Source organism: Jaculus jaculus, chromosome 12 (genome assembly GCF_020740685.1).
Source record: "Jaculus jaculus isolate mJacJac1 chromosome 12, mJacJac1.mat.Y.cur, whole genome shotgun sequence".
In the NCBI taxonomy this organism is placed as follows: Eukaryota; Metazoa; Chordata; class Mammalia; order Rodentia; family Dipodidae; genus Jaculus; species Jaculus jaculus.
This window is the reverse complement of record NC_059113.1, coordinates 25,214,259-25,233,342: the sequence shown is the minus strand read 5'-3', so window position 1 is coordinate 25,233,342 and position 19,084 is coordinate 25,214,259. Positions and strand designations below refer to the sequence as shown.

Below are 19,084 nucleotides of genomic sequence, written 5' to 3'. Positions count from 1 at the left end.
GCGTAGTTCATAGCACTTCATGTGTTTATTGCACAGAGCTTACTCTTTGTTTCCATTTAGGTGAAATCAGAATCTGATCATTCTCGAGTCATTTGTGTTCTGCTCAGAAGTGTGCGAACCTGAGGAAGTGAGTCCCCCAAACCCGCATAAAGCCGAGGGGAGTAGCGTGCATCTCTGGGCCCGGTGCTCCAGGCTGACGAGAGGGGGGGAACACGAGTGTCCCCAGAAGCTTCTCAGCCAGCTAGCCCGGCATCCACGGAGGAGAAAGAACAAAGACAGCCTGTCTCCAACAAAGGGCAAGGCGAGGACTGACAGCCAAGCTAGTTTTCTGACCTCCTCACTGCACCCTGGCACATGGATGTGGGCACACACATACACATGACACACACAGACATCATACACATACAAAATAAAAGATGTGAATAGAAAAGTTTATGAATGTTATCATCTAAAGTGTCCAGAATTTAAACACTTTACCATTCGAAATATAACTGAAGGTAAATATAAAATTAGAAATTAAAATGATCTTAAATCTAAGTGTGGCAGCTCATGACTATAACCCCAGCATTCGGGAAGTGAGGCAAGTGTGTCACTGTGAGTTCGAGGCCAACTTGGTCTACATAGTGAATTCAGAACAGCTTGGGCTACCGAGTGAGACTCTGTCTCAAAATAAATAAATAAAATGATCTTCATGTAAAAAATTCTTTTTCTAGCCGGGTGTGGTGACACATGTCTTTAATCCCAGCATTTGGGAGGCAGAGGTAGGAGGATCTCCATGAGTTTGAGGCCACCCTGAGAATTCATAGTGAATTCCAGGTCAGTCTGGGCTAGAGTGAGACCCTACCTCAAAAAAAACTTATTTTTCTGGGGGCTGCAGAGATGGTTTGGTAGGTAAAGCCTGAGGGCCCAAGTTCAAAGCTGGAAGCCGTGATGCACTTTGTTAATCCCAGCACTCTGAGATGGGGGATGTAGACAGAAGAATTTCCCGGCAGCTCTAGACAGTACAGCAAGGAACACAGCAGAGTCACATCAAGAGAAACCCCTCCCCAAACAAGGTGGAATGGCACAAGCCTACCTGAAAGTTAGCCTCTGACTTCCATACGTGTGCAGTGGCACCCACATATTCACAGCCACACAAAGTAATTCAATTACTTTCTAAAGTATTCAGAATCATTTGTAATTAGACAATTGCCTAGTCAAATGAGCAAGAATAAAAATTTGCAATTAGAATCATTTATTTTTTGACTTTTTGTTGACAGCTTCAATAATTATAGACAAATAAACCATGATAATTCCATCCCCACCTGACTTTCCCCTCACAAATCTACCCTCCATCATATCCTCTTCCCCTTTCAATTAGCCTCCCTTTTATTTTGACATCATCATCTTTTCCTCCTGTTGCGAAGGTCTTGACTGTGCAGAGAGTGCCAGTCACTTCAAGGCCATGGGTATCCAGGCCATTTTGTGTCTGGAAGATTGCATTGTAAACAGTCCGACACTTCCTTTGGCTTTTACATTCTTTCTTCCACCTCTTTTGCAATGGACTGTGAGCCTTGGAAGGTATGATAGAGATATTTCAGTGCTGAGCACTCCTCTATCACTTCTCAGCACTATGGTGCCTTCTGATTCAACCCAGTGGCCACTGCCTTCTGAAAAGAGAAGCTTTTCTAACCAAAAGTGAGATTGGCATTAATATATGAGTATCGACATTAAGAAAAGTGCTTACAGGGCAGTTTGGTGAGCATACTATATGCATTTATCCAGACACCAGCTGTCATCGCTTGGAATTATTTATTTTAAAAATATTTTTACTTATTTATTTGCAAGCTGGGAGAAAGAATGGGTGCGCCAGAGCCTTTTGGCACTGCAAATAGATTCCAGCTGTATGCACCGCTTTGTGGGTCTGCCTTTACGTGGGTCCTGGGAAATCGAACGCTGGCTGACAGGTTTTGCAAGCAAGCACCTTTAACTGCTGAGCCATCTGGTCAGCTCAGAATTATTTAAATAAAGTTGAAAAGCTTTTTTTTGGAAAATTTAACTAGATCATATAAAAAATTCTTTTAGAGCTGGAGAGATTTCTTAGTGGTTTAGGGGCTTGCCTGCAAAACCAAAGAACCCAGGTTCAACTACTCAGGATCCATGTGAGCCAGATGCACAAGGGGACGCCCGCATCTGAAGTTCCTCTGCAGTGGCTGGAGGCCCTGGTGTGTGCCCATTCTCCCTCTCTCTCATTCTCCCTACCTATTTCTGTATCTCTCTCTCTCTCTCTCTCTCTCAAATAAATAAATAAAATAAAATATTTATTAAAAATTCTTCTATTTATTTATGTTTTTGTGTGCATGCTAGGAGTTGGGCCTGAGCCCCCTGCATGCTAAGTGCATTCTAAGATGAGCTAAGTCTCTGGCTCCTTAACTGTTCTATTTTCATGTTCAATGGCCATCTGGTTGTCAAGGTAAAGAATTGATGTGCTTCAGGTGTCTTACAGTTAACCCAACATGCATATGCACTTAAGAGAAATATGAATTATTTAACACCGCAAAACGTCCCTTAAGTACTATGCATACATGTTGCAAATACTGCTTTGACCCACAGCATCTTCAAAGCACAAAGAAGAAAGAGAAAGGTGCTCAGAACACTCTAGGACACAATTCTTTGTGCAATCCATTGCACTGATGCTAGCTGAGAAGAAGGGAGGGCACACTAACTGACTTGTCCATTCTCTTGCCTAAGTCGTCCAGCTCCGTGATTGCAGGCTTGCCTTGGGCTTTGGCGGTGCCAGCCTCTCCTGGCAGGGTCCCTATTGCCTTGGCCAAAGGCAACTCTGTTCAGAAGGTCACCTCATTTTTTTTATGTCTCACTTGAACCCTCCTCATAGAAGGGCCTTCCCTGTTCACTCTGAATACCTGGAAGTGGTATCCATCTGCCCGTCCCTATCAATTTGTACCCTGTTGTTTTATATGCTGTTTTTCATTGTGAATAACCCTACCTGAAATTACTTTCCATTCCATTTTTTTTTTGTTTGTTTTGAGAAAAGGTTTCACTATACAGTGATCCTAGGCTGTCCTCAAACTTGTGATGCACCTGCCTCAGTCTCCTGAGGGCTGGACTCATAGGTGTGCCTGACCATACAAAACTTGAAGTTGCATTATTTGTGCATTGTCTATTACCATCTCTACCCATCACGGGCTCTGTCATGTCCACAGGCCATTAGGAGCCATTTGGTAATTATCTGACACCTCTGACCATAAAATCCCAAGGGTGTGACAACAATATGCATTTGTTCTCTTGGTGCCTTTGGGCTTACACACTGCCAGCTCACCCCTAGGAGTGCCACAACCTGCAGGGCAGGAGGGCACACCCATGTGAAAAGAGATGACGCTGATCATGGGAGGCCAGAGGTAGAGCCGGAACTTGAAGCCCCACTCTTAACCATCAAGCCTGCACTGGGGTGTGGAATGCGCCCCTGGGGCCTAGCTCTGTTCCGCACCCAGCTCCATAGGCAGGCCTGTGTTTCTTGCCCTAGAGGGCGCTGATGGCTCGCACACTGGCATATGTCCACATAGGGGCTAGCACTGGACACCAAGGCCCTCAGGGAGCTGCTCTGACCACATCAAGACTAGACGGTTACGTCTGTAGATCTGATGGGCTCCGTGTCTTTTCAGAGAATCATGAACTTCCAGAATGAACTTTATAACCTGGTTTTCTTCCAAGCGGGAAGTTACAACTTAAAGCCCGTAAGATGCTGTGCCTTTCTGCCTTGAGACACCCAGACACTCCTCCTTTCATCCTGGACACTACTACGCCTTGCACAAGAAGGACGGTCTGTGTGGGGGAGCTGAGTGCGCCCTCTACCTCTGGGTGGGTTACCCACAGTCCTCACCCCTGCAGCTGTGACAGCCAAGTGCGTGCACACATCAGCCAGTGTTGACAGGGGATGACAAGAGGTCAAGCTGTCCAGGTTTGAAAACCAGCGCCGTGTGCGGTGAGGGAGCCACCCTCAGAGTCCAGGCCTGAGACCCTCTGCACACAGTTCGCGGGTGTGTTCCTGCAAGAGATGTTGCGATTTCTGTTCTGTAAACTTTCCATCTAGGGATATTTAAATTTTTTTTTAATCATCTCCAAATGGTAATCGTTTGTAAATTAAGTGGTGTTTAGCCTCCTGGCTAAGAACCCTAAATGAGTACAGAGGATTTTTTTTTTTTTTTCCTGTTCTACAACAGCTCTTATTCCCTGGGAGCCATTTATCTCCCTTTTAATGTTGTTTTCTTCGCTGGCTTCCCCCTCCACCAGACAGACTTAATAACTGACAGTCATCGCATGGCAGGGCCAAGCCGTAGCAGCCACCCCCGCCACGGGGACAACAGACAGTCCAAGGCCTTGTTTGTTTGCTCAGGCCGACTCCAGTTCTGGATTCTGAAAGGAGAAAAATCTTAAACCACCATCATGTGGCTGCGAATGTTTTTGTGTAGGAAGAAACAGTAAACAGGAAGTCGCCCACAAAAAAATAAAAGTGATCAGTCAATTAGGCTTCTAGAATGACATAACCCCCACTTACCAGGCATCTTTGGGGAAAGCTGGGCTGCATTAATCAGGCCTGGGCAGAGCTGCGGGGAGGCCTGCAGGCAGCCAGCAAGGGGTGTGAGTGCCAACCAACTCTGAGAGCCAGAGATCTGCCAGGGGAGGCAGATCAATGTGGCCAACAGGCGTGCGTGGAAACCGTCTCAGCCAAGTTGCTAAGCACATGTGATCATCTTTTATCCTGTCCTAGAGTGGGATGAGGGCCCGCTGGGAGACCCAAGCACAGTTGCCTGGCATTGCAGCCTGGCACTTGGCTGCTCCTGCGGGGCTCTGGGCTGTCACATTCAGAGACCGTCCGCGGTACTTAAGAGTCCCACCGTGCCTCAGTGCCAGCTTCCGAGAAACTTGCCCTCCTTCTCAGCCAACCAGCCTCTCCTCTGGCTTGTGAGCCAGGGTATCCTGGCCAGCATTTCTTAACCACATGGGGTCAGACTCTGGTCTTTCAGGCCTAGACGTCTTTGCTGAAATCAGTATCACAGTAAACTTGGGGAACAGATGCTGGGGTGCAGTTGAATGGTAGAACCTATGCTTAGCATACTCCAGTCCTGGGTGAGAGACAGAGAGAACAATTATTTTCTTTGATGTTATCTTAAGGAGAAAAGAGTGCACTTGGAGAAGGTCAGCCAGGGGTTTTTTCAAAGAACAAAAGGATGTAGGAGGCAGTGAACTAACTTGAGGTCAGAAGAGGACAATTTCTCAGGCCAATTGGAGAGGCTACATGTAGAAGAATCCTGAGACCAAGTATAGCGACCTCTCTGATCCCAATTCCTCTGGTCCTCTGGGCCCAGGATACAGTCAACGAGCACTTAGACGTGGCTGGGCAATGTCGTCATAGCAGAGGTTCAGCTCTGAAGAGTGGGAGCAATTTCAAGGCGCTGCTGCACGCGGCATTAAGTGTGGTGACGCAGCTCTGCCCTGACCTCTGTGCCCCTTAGCTAGAGAGGGTGCTGAGCAAGTGGTGCTCCAACAGATGGCACCTTTGTGACCAGATGGAAGAGTTACAGGCCACATAGGCAAAGGCAACAGGCCTTAGGTTTTTGTTCAAGCCAACGCCTACCTTCTAGAAACATCCTTGCTATCTACGCTCTGAGCTCCTGTGATAGCAAACGGAAGGAGCGTGTGCTGTCCTCCATTGCACAATAACTCCTACCCAGACACAGATGTCTAGTTTTTTCAGCCTCCAAGTGACTTTTTTCCATCAGCACCAAATGTTTCAGCAGGAGTTCAACAATCGTGAGCATACGACTTTGGACAACGAGGTCATTTATACGGTGAGGATGGGTGCACATTCCACTGCAGTGGAGACCACGTTTCAGTCAAATTTCACGTCATAATAATAATAAACTAATAATAAACTCATGGCTCCCAGTGGATCCTGCCAGTTGCTCTGGGGGGCATGTGAACCCATCACTGGGAACCTCTTTGGTGTGTCTGGGCTACAAGTGGCCCAGTGTGTCACACTGAAGAAACCAAGGCAGGGTCTTGCCTTCTGTGTAGCTGTGCAATAAAAAAAGACTCATGAGGCTGAAATCTTGACGGCAGGCGTGAAGCCACGCTGGCTTTAGTGAGCATTCATAGAAAGCTATGGCTCTTGGTTCAATGGTACCTCATATGGCTACATAAATTGCCACTTACATACGCTCGTTTATTTGATGCAGAGAATTGAACCCACGGCCTTACATGTCCTAAGATAGGCTTTGCCCCTAGGATATACCCATGGTTTCTTTCTTTTTGTCTTTTATAATCCATTAGGTTATAATCTTTCCTTTATTTGGGGTTGCGGTGTGGCTTTCTAGGTAAGGTCTTGCTGTAGTCCAGGCCGACCTGGAATTCACTATGTAGTCTCAGGCTGGCCTGAGACTCACAACGATCCCCCTATCTTGGCCTCCCAAGTGCTAGGATTAAAGACTTGTGCCACCATGTCTGGCAAGCTATAAACATTTTTAGAGAGAAACAGGACTTATTCTTCTTAGGGTCCTATTCTCTCTCTCTCTTTCTCTCGCTTTCTCTCACACACATATGCTCATTATGCTACTACAGAATGCTTCATTAAGGGTGATTGTGTGGAAGAGAATATAGCTGCGATTTGCAAAAGGAGTTTGTGTGGGAAGCAGTCTGGGTGGGCTAGGGTAGTTGGAGGAGGGAGGCTTCCACAGAGATGTAAGAAGCAATCAGCAGTCAAAATACCGTGGTTCTCACTTTCTACCCCTTTTGAAGGTAGTAATTAAAGATGCAATTTTAAGCATTATAAAAAAGTATACATATTATGGAAAATGTACAAAATAAAACATAATATAATCTGGGTGTAGTGAGGCAGAGCCATAATCCCAGTATTTGGAAGGTGGAGGCAGGAATGTGAATTTGAGGCCAGTATGAGCTTTATGAAGACAGTGTCTCAAAAGATCCAAAAAGGAAGCTGGGGAGATGGCTCAGCAATTAAGGGCACCAGAGTGCAAAGCCTTCTGGTTCCGGTTCTATTTCCCTATACCCGTAATTTGTAAAGCCAGATTTACAAAGTAGTGCATGCATCTGGAGTTCATTTGCAGTGGCAAGAGGCTCAAGCTTTCCCATACTCACATTCTCTCTCTCTCTCTCTCTCTCCTCACAAATAAATATTTTTAAAAAGATCCAAAAGGGGCACTAGAGAGATGGCTCAGCAGTTAAGGCACTTGCCCACAAACCCTAACGACTTGAATTCAGTTCCTCAGTTTCCAAGTAAACCACAAAGTGGTACATGCATCTGGAGTTCATTTGCTTTGGCTAGAGACCCGGGCATGTCCATTTGCATTCTCTCTCTCTCTCTCTTCTCTGCTTGCAAATAAACAAATTTTATTTTAAAAAGATCCAACAAGGAAGAGAGCAGGAAAGGAAAAATATAAAGAAGAAAATCTTACATTTACATCATAGGCAATTTGACACCTTGACATTAGTGAACAAACAGAAAACAAACTATGACCAAGGGTTCTGGAACAGACCAATAAGAGAGGAAGTCAAGGAGGACTTGATGAAGACTTGAGGTGCCTTCTCTGCGGATGTGCCATTTGAGCTGAGACCTGAAGTGGAAACAGGGATTGGATGTGTGAAGAGAGGGAGAAAGAGCACAATAGGCAGGTTTGATGTGTTGAAGGATATATTACTTATTTTTATGTATTTATTTATTATCTACCTATGTGTCATCTAACTTGGTGTGGGGGGTGGAGTGTAACATGCTAACCAAGTGCTCTACTGCAGAGCTATACTCTCAGGCCACAGGACATATTTTTTAAAAAGATTACTCATGATTCTCATACAAATGGAAGAGGAACATCTGTCAAAGGGCTCACTCAGCTCATGAATTAAAGAAGAAACATAGAATGTGACAAGTGACTCAACGGAGAGGTTTAAAGTGCCGCATATCGTTGGGTACATGAGGAAGAGGTGGATAAAGGCCAGCTGTCCCTCACTGGACAGAACTGGCAGGTGGAAAACAATTATTTGTGGTCTTTCTTCTCAGTTATCGGCAGCATTCAGCACTGAGTATCAGCTCAGAGGAAGGGAGAGGCGGAGATGGACAGGCTAGAGCCCTTCCTCAGCTCGCCTTCCTCCTCCATTTCTGAGCCTGCCGCAGTTTTCCTGACACGCAGTGTCCCAGGAGGGAAAGAGCTGGATGGGACTGTGTGATTCACAGTGTGCTGAGATGCCAAAAAGAGTGGCTTGAGATAGGGAGACATTTATTCACATTTATAGGTTTGTTTTTTGTACCTTTCCTTTCCTTTCTCTCTCTTCCTCCCTCTTTTCCTCCCTCCTTCCCTCCCTTCCTCCTTCTTTTCCTCCTCAATCCTTCCTTTAACTTGTTAAAAAAAAGATTTTAGGACTGGAGGGATAGCTTAGCGGTTAAGTCATTTGCCTGCAAAGTCAAAGGACCCAGGTTTGATTCCCCAGGACCCACATTAGCCAGATGCACAAGGGGGCGCATGCATCTGGAGTTTGTTTGCAGTGACTGGAGGCCCTGGCGTGCTTTCTCTCTCTCTCTCTCTCTCTCTCTCTCTCAAATAAATGAATAAATAAAATATTTTTAAAAAGATTTTATTTATTTATTTGAGAGAAGACACAGAGAGAGAGAGAGAATGGGCATGCCAGAGCCTCCAGCTGCTGCAAGCCTCCAGCTGCTGCAAACGAACTTCAGAGGCATGTTCCACTTTATGTATCTATCTGGCTTTATGTGGATCCTGGGGAATCAAACCCAGGTCTTTTGGCTTTGCAGGCAATTGCCTTAACTGCTGAGCCATCTTTCCAGCCCAAACATGAATATATATATATACTTTTTTATTTTTTAATTTTTATTAGCATTTTCCATGATTATAAAAAAATCCCATGTTAATTCCCTCCCTCTCCCCACCCACACTTTCTCCTTTGATGAATATATTTTTTAAACTTTTTATTTTCCCCTCACATTTGCATAGCCTCCCCTGTGACCCCCACCAGAGTGACAGGCTTGTTACAACTAATGAAGCCACATTCACAATATAAATACCCCAAAGTCTGTGGTTCATGTTAGAGTTCTCTCTTGGACTTGTAACTTATATGGCTTTGGACAGAGGCATGATGACACATGTCAGCCATTTCAGCATCCTACACAGACTATTTCCTCAGCCCTAAGGCTTTCTCTGTGCTCTGCCCGCTCATCTCTCCCTCCCTTGTCTTTTGCATTTAATGGTGTAGAAAGAGCATGTCCCCCATACCGTCACACATCTTCTCTTGAAGCGTGCCTTAATTCTCAGCATTGTACCTTTGCAGCAACCACACCATGGTGTTCTAATTCCTCATTCTTATCCACTTTAGTTGCTCCCACTTAGGATTCTGGTATATGAGTCTTTGACTTACATCTGCCTCTACTTATTTATGATGAATTTCTAAAAGTGGAATGTCCAGATCAAAGATCATTCTAAAGATACGGATTGGGAAATTTTGCTTTCAAGTGAAGCATTCTGGAGACAAACTTGGAGCGTTGAGAGATGGAGCTGAGATGAATGAGCAGGCCTTGGGCGTCAGTAAGGGTTGAGCTGGGGGAAAGCAGTAATGAGAGCAGCTTGGGGTCTGGCTGTAGCTAGCGAGGCTCCAGGCTTGCATTTTCTTTAGACTCTTGGAAACGTGTACCCTCTTGGAAGAGGAACTAAACTGAAGGAAGACGGCACTTTTGTTTGGAGGCCTGCAGGCTGTGTGGTGACCACAGCATTCAGGGGCACAGAGGCAGTCTGAGCTGGGTGGTAGATTTGGGAGCCACAGCAGAGACAGGGTAGTCACAGGGGCCGTGGCGGTCACGGTGTGTCACAGAACACTTACACTCAGGACACGCATGGAGAGCCCAGCCTGTAGAAAGCAGCGGAAGGGAAAAACTGGGGAGCGAATCCAGATGATGGGGTAATTAACAAGGTCCAGTACTGCCATGGAGTTAGAAAGGATGAGAGTGGAGGGGGGAAAAAGATCACCTATTGTCTTTGGCCAGAGCAAAGTCATGGTGACCTTGTGGAGAGCATTCCAATTAGAATTATGGGGGTGGAAGTCGGCGGTTAAAGAAATGGGAGAGGGAAACATTGAGTGTCCACCGCAGTATAGAGGATTTTGGCAGCAAAATGAAGAGACGAGCCTGGAATTGAGCTACAAAGGAAGAGAGCAGGACATTGTTCATACTCCAACCCAGCAGCTTCTGTCTGTCTCTCCATGTCCCCAACCACAGCTTCCTCAGCTTATTTTTCAACCTTAAATTATTTTTTTAACCTCAGAAGAAATTATGCAACTTCATGGGACAAAATACAAAAGCATCAAATACAAAACCTGGCATGTAGTAAGTGCTCATTGAGTCTTTGCTATCATTACTATTTTTTTTTAAAAAATTGTATTTATTTATTTTAATATTTGTTTATTTTTATTTATGTGAGAGTGACAGAGAGAGAGAGAGAATATGTGTGCGCCAGGGCCTCCAGCCACTGCAAACAAACTCCAGATGCGTGCGCCCCCTTGTGCATCTGGCTAATGTGGGTCCTGGGGAATTGAGCCTCGAACCGGGATCCTTAGGCTTCACAGGCAAGCGCTCAACCACTAAGCCATCTCTCCAGCCCAATTTTTATTTATTTGTTCATGTGTATGCATGTGTGGGTGTGGGTATGTCAGGGTCTCTTGCTACTGCAAACAGTTGCCACATGTTAGCACCACTTTGTCTCTGGCTTTACATGGGTGCTGGAGAATTGAACCCAGGCTGGCAGGCTTTGCAATCAAGTGCCTGTAACTATTGAGTCACCTTCCCAGCCCCACTTGTTATTTTCTAATGAATTAAATGTCCCTAGGAAAAGAACATATAAACGAAAAGGACCAGTCAGCAGGGAAGGGTACAATAGGCCATTTTATATTTTTGGGGGGGTCTGACTTCTAGATCTGGGTTTACTGTTGCTGATTGAGACCCATTAAAGAGGCCTGCATTTTTGTGTCTTTGAGATTTTTTGTCACGCATTCTCATTCATGGTTGCTAGGTCAGTCTGAGTGTTAGGTCTAGTCTCATTCCTTGGGACACAGAAGAAAATAGAATTCCCAGGAAGTTCAAAATCTGGAAAGAGGGCTTGGGCAGGGGAAGAGCATCGGTGAGATAAGCAAACACCAAACACAGAAACCACTAATGACAGAGGACGTGCAGGAAGGAGGAGCTAAAGCCACGTCCTCAGAAACGGATGGTGAGGGGAGCCCTAGCCAGTCCTCAGTGCAACATCTGAGCCGAAGAAAGAGCCGCAAGAGTTCCGTTCACACTGCAAGAACTGACAAGAATGTATGCTGAGAAACTGGGGTTCTGTCACCCCTGTAGCAAGGACATGGAGCATCCTGATCTCTCCCACATACACACACACACACCCCTTCCAGCTGTGCAGAGACATGTAATATGCTAATGTTGTCTCTAGCTGCTGGCCTTTCTCAACACTCATCAGGAGGTAAAACAGCAGCTAACTGCCCAGCCTAGCTTAAAGGCTCCAATTTTTATCTATCATTTGTTTATGCGTGTACATATGAATGTATGTATTTTCGTTTTTTTAAGACAGGATCTCATTTATGTACTCCAGGCTGGCCTCAAACTTAGCATGTACCTCCTGCCCCACTTAGCCTCCAAATGCCGGGGTGTCAGGCATGTGCCGCCACACGCAGTGGGCTTCCATGATGGAAACAGTTCCTTCGGCAGAGTTCAGGCTGTGATGGAGAGCAGCCCTCCTCACAGCTGTCCTTCTCACCCCTACATCACATCTCTGTCAGGAGAAGAGGAGGAGGAATGCAGAAGTCAGGTTTGCATTGCTGGCAGAAATTACCCGACCAAAAGCAGCTTTGGGGAAAAAAAGGGGGAGGTTTATTTTGGCTTACAGACTTGAGGGAAAGCTCCACGATGGCAGGGGAAAACCATGGGATGAGCAGAGGGTACACAACACTTCCTGGCCAACATCAGGTGGACAGCAGGAACAGGAGAGTGTGCCCACCATTGGCAAGGGGAAACTGGCTATAACACCCATAAGCCCACCCCCATCAATACACTGCCTCCAGGAGGTGTTAATTCCCAAATCTCCATCAGCTGGGAACCTAGCATGCAGAACATCTAAGTTTATGGGGGACACCTGAACCAAACCACCACAAGGAAAAACTATGGCTCACTGTAGAGAGGGCCTCTGGTGCACATATTTGGGATGTTCAGGCTCTTTCCTACATCTGTCTGGTGGCTATTAGCTGATGGCATTCTCAGGTAAAGTTAGAGGCTATTTCACATGTGACTGGCCTCTCTTGACTGGCCCAGGTCTCAAAGCTCCACCAAATAGGCTGGCTGGGCCACTGTTGCTGCAGGTCCTGGGAGGGCTGTCCGCCTGCCATTTGGTCCCATTTAGACTCCACTCTACAGCCAGCTTTCTTTCCTTCTGCAAAACCATTCTCCTCCTCCTCCATCTGTGCCTGCATTACTTCAGCAGGAGCCCTGACCACCTCATTGCTTAGTCTTCTCACTGGGCTAAATGTAGCATATACTGAGACACCAGCCCCTCGAGTTCCTCCACATTCTGATCGTCTAAAGTGACCCATTGTTCTGACATCCAGTGGAGATGACTGTTATATGGCCAGACCTGGGAAGTTGAGAGGTCTTACGTTTCAAACCTTCCAACTCTGAGCTCAGTGAACACGGAAAGTGTTGCGTGTGGAAACTGCCAGGGTGAGTGGGGGTCAACAGTGCCAAAAGGGAAACTTTCCAGTTCTTTGCTTTCACATGGTGCCATATTGATGAGGTCATATTGCATCTGAATGGGGACGCCACAGCCAGTGGAAGCAGTGACTTAATAGGCAGCAAACACCATCCTGGCGAGTCATTCTAGGCAAAAGAAGTTACCGAGAAGAAACAAAAGATAGCTAAGAACCCAGACAGCCCCAAATAGAGGGAAGCTGCCTTCAGGCCCTGAACTCTTTTGTTTAGAAAATAAGCTTGTCCATCGTCCTGAAGCCACAGCATTGCCGTGCACACATACCATCTGGAAGTCAAGAAAACTCAGATTTTGTTTTTAACAGATTGATACTGAAAGCCATATCCAGCCAGGGGGGCTCCAATGTCAGAAGTCTTCAAGAGGGCACTAAGAAGTAAACAATCAGCAAGATCTGCTGCCAAAGTGACAGGTGAAGGCTGCTGTCTGCCCTGTTTAAATCGAGAGATGAGGTCAGGTGTGACGGCGATTCATTGGGATGCATTTTAAGTGCGCATTCACATAGGCCATTCTCAGGAACGGGCAAAAAGTAACTTCAAGTCTCCTTGTTCCCCTCAAGTACCAACTGTCCTCACTCGGGACCCCCGTTTAATCCCACTATCTATACTGGACCTCCTGCAAATGGGGTGGGGGTAAGGATCAATGGGAGGTGATGCGTTTGCTAGCCCTTTCCCACACCTGCCCTTCCTTCTCTCCATATTTGCATGTCAGCAAGGCTTTCTGGTAATAATTCCTGCAAAGAATTGTTTGGATGGTGAGACTCTAACTAAAGGGATGGGAAAGATGGGTAGAGAATTGCACTTTGGGAACTGGTCACCTCTCAGAACCCCAGTCTGCAGACAGACACCCACACAGAAGCATCTCTGGCCTTGAGGCAGGCTGGTGGGATTTCCTCTGCTCAGCCTCTTATCATCTGCCATATCCTGGCAGACATGAGCAGGGACATGCACAAATGCTAAAAAAATAAATAAATAAAAAATAAATAAATTAGCGCAGGTTTCAATGGGCAACCAGGAAAAAACAAACAAACAAACAAAAAACCCAACCAAAAAAAAAAAAAAAAAACCCAACCAAGTCCATATATAATCATCTGTACTTGGTCCCTGCCTGCATGTGGCTATTTCCAAACAAATTCCCCAGCCAAAAGACCTCTGCCTCCCACCCAGAGAGATCCATGTCCCACTTCTTCCTCTTGCCCTCCCCTGAGCTGAGCTCAACAGGATTCAGTTCCACAGGCTTCTTTCCTGCTTCCCGTGGACAGTGGTTCAACACGGCTTTGAGCTTGATCAAAGTGAACTGATTTCAGGCTGGGGAGATGGCTTAGTGGTTAAAGGCGCTCCTGGCCCAGGTCCAATTCCCTAATACCTACCGAAGTCCAGATGTACAAGGTGGTGCATGTGCCTAGAGATTTTTTGCAGTGACAAGAGCCCCTAGTGTGCCCACACTCTCCCTTGTCTCTCTCTGCTCACAAATAAGTAAGTAAAGAAATATTTTTTAAAAGTGAACTGACTTCAGTAGAATTGAGAGGAGAGTGTGGCCTCAGAGCTGACCCACTGACTGTTCATTTATTTCTCAGGGAGACTTTCATGGAATATGGCAATTTTGCACACACATAATTTTCTACTTTTATTTTTATTTATATGCAATGCACATTTGTGTGATACTTTATCTTAACGAACATTTTTTTTTTTTTGCATTCTCAATCTTATTGAAGTCTTACCAGAATCGTCTGAAGTGGACAAGGTGGCTGTGATTCTCATTGATGAGTGAATTCTCTTGAACTTATTGAGTCACTGCACTTAGCGGTGACAGGACCTAGACCTTGCTTCTGTTACATCAAGTCCACCATTATTCCAGACCCAGAAAGAACAGTGGGATGGTCAAAACCTGTCACATCTGCTCAAATTGATGTATCCTTTAAAAAAATTATTAATTAATTAATTTGCACAGAGAGGAACGGGAGTACCAGGGCCTCCAGTCACTGCAAACCAACTCCAGATGCATGCACCACCATGCGCATCTAGTTTATGTGGGTACTGGGGAATCAAACCCGGGTCCTTAAGCCCTGCAGGCAAGTACCTTAACTGCTGAGCCATCTCTTCAGTCCCCCTCCTTTTTTGTTTTATAAATTCTGTCAACATCCCTTGCTCTGATCATCCAGCCCTCACTCCTATAAGACTCATTTAGTTTGGCTGTGGTAAAATTCATCATGTCCCTAAAACCAGAAAGAACCAAGGTCTAGCCAATCAGAGTATTCCATAATTCTGGCCGCCGAATCCAGCTCTTGGAAAGACACTGTCTCTTTCCCTAGACTTATGCAAGAGTCATCCTGTGAATAAAGGTAAGTGGAGGAAACTGAGAGCGGAGAATTGGGGAATGCTGAAGTTATTGTTCGAACCATTAAGTCCGGCTGTGCCCAGTAAATTCCTTTTTGATTAGGCCAATTGGTGTTGTCTTTATACTTACAAACGAGGAGGTAATGACTAATAAAACTGCCATTTCCATCCCTCTCAGAATTAGGAAATACCTCTCTAAAGTGGCTCATTTACAGCATGCTTTATTCCTTCCTACAAAAAAGGGACAGCTTATAAAAATAAATAGGAAGGAGAGGCAGAAAGGAAAATTCAAAGTGTAAATTTAATATACAATATACATGTCATATGTCTATGTATAGCACAAACTTTTTTATTAAATTGGCAAAATGGTTTTTGAATTATAATAGCAAGTATTGTTGAGGGCGCTGGGAAATGGACACATGGAAATATTTTTTAAATTTTTATTTATTTATTTTAAGAGAGAGATAGGAAGAGACAGAAAGAGAGAGAGAATGTGCTTGCCAGGACCTCCAGCTAGTGCAGTGAACTCCAGATGCATGTGCCACCTTGTGCATCTAGCTTTCATGGGTCCTGGGGAATAGAAACTAGGTCCTTAGGCTTCACAGGCAAGTGCCCTAACTGCTAAGCCATCTCTCCAGCCCAACATGTGAAAAATTATTAATTGATGGAAACTTCTGGAAAGAAACTTGACAATGCTTTCTCGTCTCTGTGTTTTTCGATAACCAACCATTCTGCTGGCAGGCACGCATCTTTAGAAAATAACAAAACCTGTAAGGATGCATGCAGAGACTTAGCTATGGGAATGACTGTTATAGTCACAGGCTAGAATTGAGCATGAAGATTCAATGGTAAATTATAGGTTTAAAAAATGCTACACCCTCCCATGATGATATGTGTTTTGTTGTTGTTGTTGTTGTTTTGGTTTTTCAAGGTAGGGTCTCATTCTAGCTCTGGCTGACCTAGAATTAACTCTGTATTCTCAGGGTGGCCTTGAACTCACAGCAATCCTACTACCTCTGCCTCCCAAGTGCCAGGATTAAAGGCGTCTGCCACCACTCCTGGTTTGACTGTATTTTTTTTTAAAATAATGATATGGGCTTTAGTGGTATTAAATAGCATTCATATGTTATGGGATGGCTTTGGACCAGCATGTTTAAGTTCTTTCTACAGCATAGCAAGATTCTAATGAATTGTCCACTCTTGGTCCTATGCTATTAATAAATACAAACAAATGCCGTAATTTACTGGTTGTGCTTTTATTTTTTTACTTATTAATAATTAATTGATTAATCAATTTAAGGGAGAGAGAGATAGAGAGAGAATGGGCAAGGCAGAGGCTCTAGCCACTGTAAATGAACTCCAGACACATTTGCCACCTTGTGCTTATGTGGATACTGGGGAATCAAACCTGGGTCCTTAGCCTTAACTGCTAAGCCATCTCTCCAGCCCCTGGCTATAATTTTAAAAATGAGAGTGTAGAAATAGTGAAAATGCTTTCTCTGTCTTTATAGCTTGGGTGTTCTTGTCCAGGTCAAATTTGGATGCTATGGGTGTGAAGTTCATTGTGTCCTGTTGGAACCTGTGCTATGTGGACACTCTGCACTTTTTAAACATCTGACAGAAATGGGGTTATCTGACATTGTGTTGGGTTTCAAAGTATCCCCCATTCTAGAACAATGGTTATTAGAATGAGTATACAATTTACAACAAACCACTGTTCCATGAGAAATAATTTTATGATTTTTATTTAAAGTTAACCCCTTTTTGGGCTGGAGAGATGGCTTAGCAGTTAAGCTCTTGCCTGTGAAGCCTAAGGACCCCAGATTGAGGCTTGATTTCCCAAGACCCACATTAGCCAGACGCACAAGGGGGCACATGCATCTGGAGTTCGTTTGCAGTGGCTGGAGGCCCTGGTGCGCCCATTCTCTCTCTCTCTCTATCTGCCTTTTTCTCTCTCTGTCTGTCACTCTCAAATAAATAAACAAAAAAATTTAAAGTTAACCCCTTTTTACTTTCTTTTTTTATATTTTATAATATACATAATATAACAAGATGGTACGTAACATATCTATACCCCACAATGAGAACTGAAATGTTTCTGAGGGAAAGGCTGCTCTGATTTTCTGTAACTGTATAACTTAGGATGAACTCTGTTTATCTCGTGGACCAGGGCCATGTGAAGAATTCACTGGGCAGATGTCTTCATGCGGAGCAGCTCATTAGGCATCCCAGCCTCCACAAAGGATTACTGGCCTGGCCTCAGATTGGTACTGGCCACTAGTTGATTTATAATTCAATACTTGGTACTGAATTTTAATACTAAGTATTGTTGATGCTGTCACTTGGGAGCTCAGCCCTGGCTTATTGGTAAGGGGAGTCTTATCTCTTCCACGTGGTTTTCCTGTGAGCTGCTGAATTCCTCACAGAACAGTGGTTGCTTACATGAAGGAGTGTTCCAAAAGACGGAAAGTGAGAACTGCCAGTCTCTTGGACTAGAGGAGAAAAATGCCACCACACCAAGTCTCTCATAGCCCCTTGGTCAGTCCCAGAGCTCATCTAAGACTCCAGGGGCAGAGGCAAAGGCTCAGATGTCTCAGTTGGTAGCTTGTCAAAGCATTTGTGGCCATCTTTAATCTACCACACAATATGTGACCACAAAGGAAAAGTCACTATCTGAGTACTAGCAGCTCTCTGGCTCCCTGGACGGGACTCAGTGCCCTCCCAGGAGAAGACATCAGAAGCTGGTCTGCTCTCACTAACTGCATCAGGGGTGAGCCCCAGGGTCTCCCCCATGTCAGATTTCCTCTAGTCAGAAGACCATGTGGGATGGGAAATGGTCTAACTAGCATTGGCTGTATCGTACTTAATAAAATAAGTTTGACTAATGGTAGAAAGCAAACACTGAGCTATCCAGGTCTGACTAACCTGTACACAGTTTTCTCTTTTACACAGTATACTCTAAGTGAAAACATATTGAATACTAACTTAAATGTTGTTACAATGACTCAGAAAAATATGATTGAAATTGTGTTCTGCCAGAGACCTCCAGTGCACAGGGACATCTGCTTTTTCTTTCTCATCAATCTAGTAAAATAGCCACAGAGCTTCCATCTCACAAAATAATACTCTTGAGGAAAATAAAGGTGGTTAATAAACAGTATAAACTCATTTATGTAAAGAAACTTGTGTGAGAGAAACAAGAGTAAATTTATTCATTTTTATGATTCCGACTACTGACATTAAGAAGAGAAGATCTGGGGCTGGCGTGATGGCTTAGCAGTTAAGGCACTTGCTGGCAAAGCCAAAGGCTCCAGGTTCGATTCCTCATTGCCAATGTAAAGCCAGATGCACAAGGCGGTGCATACTCCATAATTTGTTTGTAGTGGCTAGGAGACCGGGCATGCCCATTCATTCTCTGTTTCTAGAAAAAAATAAAAAAGAATAGATCTGGAAGCTTGTTTTCCAGAGAGCAATGGTGGGTGAGGGTGAAAATTAGAAAAAGTGTCACGGGGCTAGAGAGATAGCTTAGTGGTTAAGGCACTTGCCTACAAAGCCTAAGGACCTATATTTGACTCTCCAGATCCCATGTAAGCCAGACGCACAAAGGCAAACACAAGGTCGCACATGCCCACTAAGTTGCGCAAGTATCTCCAGTTCAATTTCAGCAGCAGAGCCCTGGCACGCCAATTCTCTCTCTCTCTCTCTCTCTCTCTCTTTCTCGTCTCTAAAATAAAAAAATAAATAAAAAAGAAAAAGTGTCATGGTGTAAAATTGTTTTCTGTGAGAAAAGAAGGAGACAAATGGCAGAGGATAAACAGTTTGAAAGGGGCGTGTGAGGCTGAGAGCAATTTTGCTATAGGCCATAGATCACGATCAACCCATCAGGAAATCCTACATCCTTTGGCAATTCTCACAAGCACT

General features: G+C 44.8%; 1 long non-coding RNA gene across 2 annotated transcripts in view; it reads right to left on the bottom strand.

The window, feature by feature from the left end:
• Window positions 1–5,015: 5,015 nt before the first annotated feature.
• LOC123453763 overlaps window positions 5,016–19,084 on the bottom strand; it is a 68,991-nt gene continuing 54,922 nt past the window's right edge. The window contains exon 5 of one of the 2 annotated variants that reach the window (XR_006632961.1): window positions 5,016–5,123. This is a non-coding gene — a long non-coding RNA (uncharacterized LOC123453763). Of the gene's footprint in view, window positions 5,124–18,549; window positions 18,585–19,084 lie in introns of those variants that run through there. The other variant, XR_006632960.1, reaches the window with a different exon arrangement.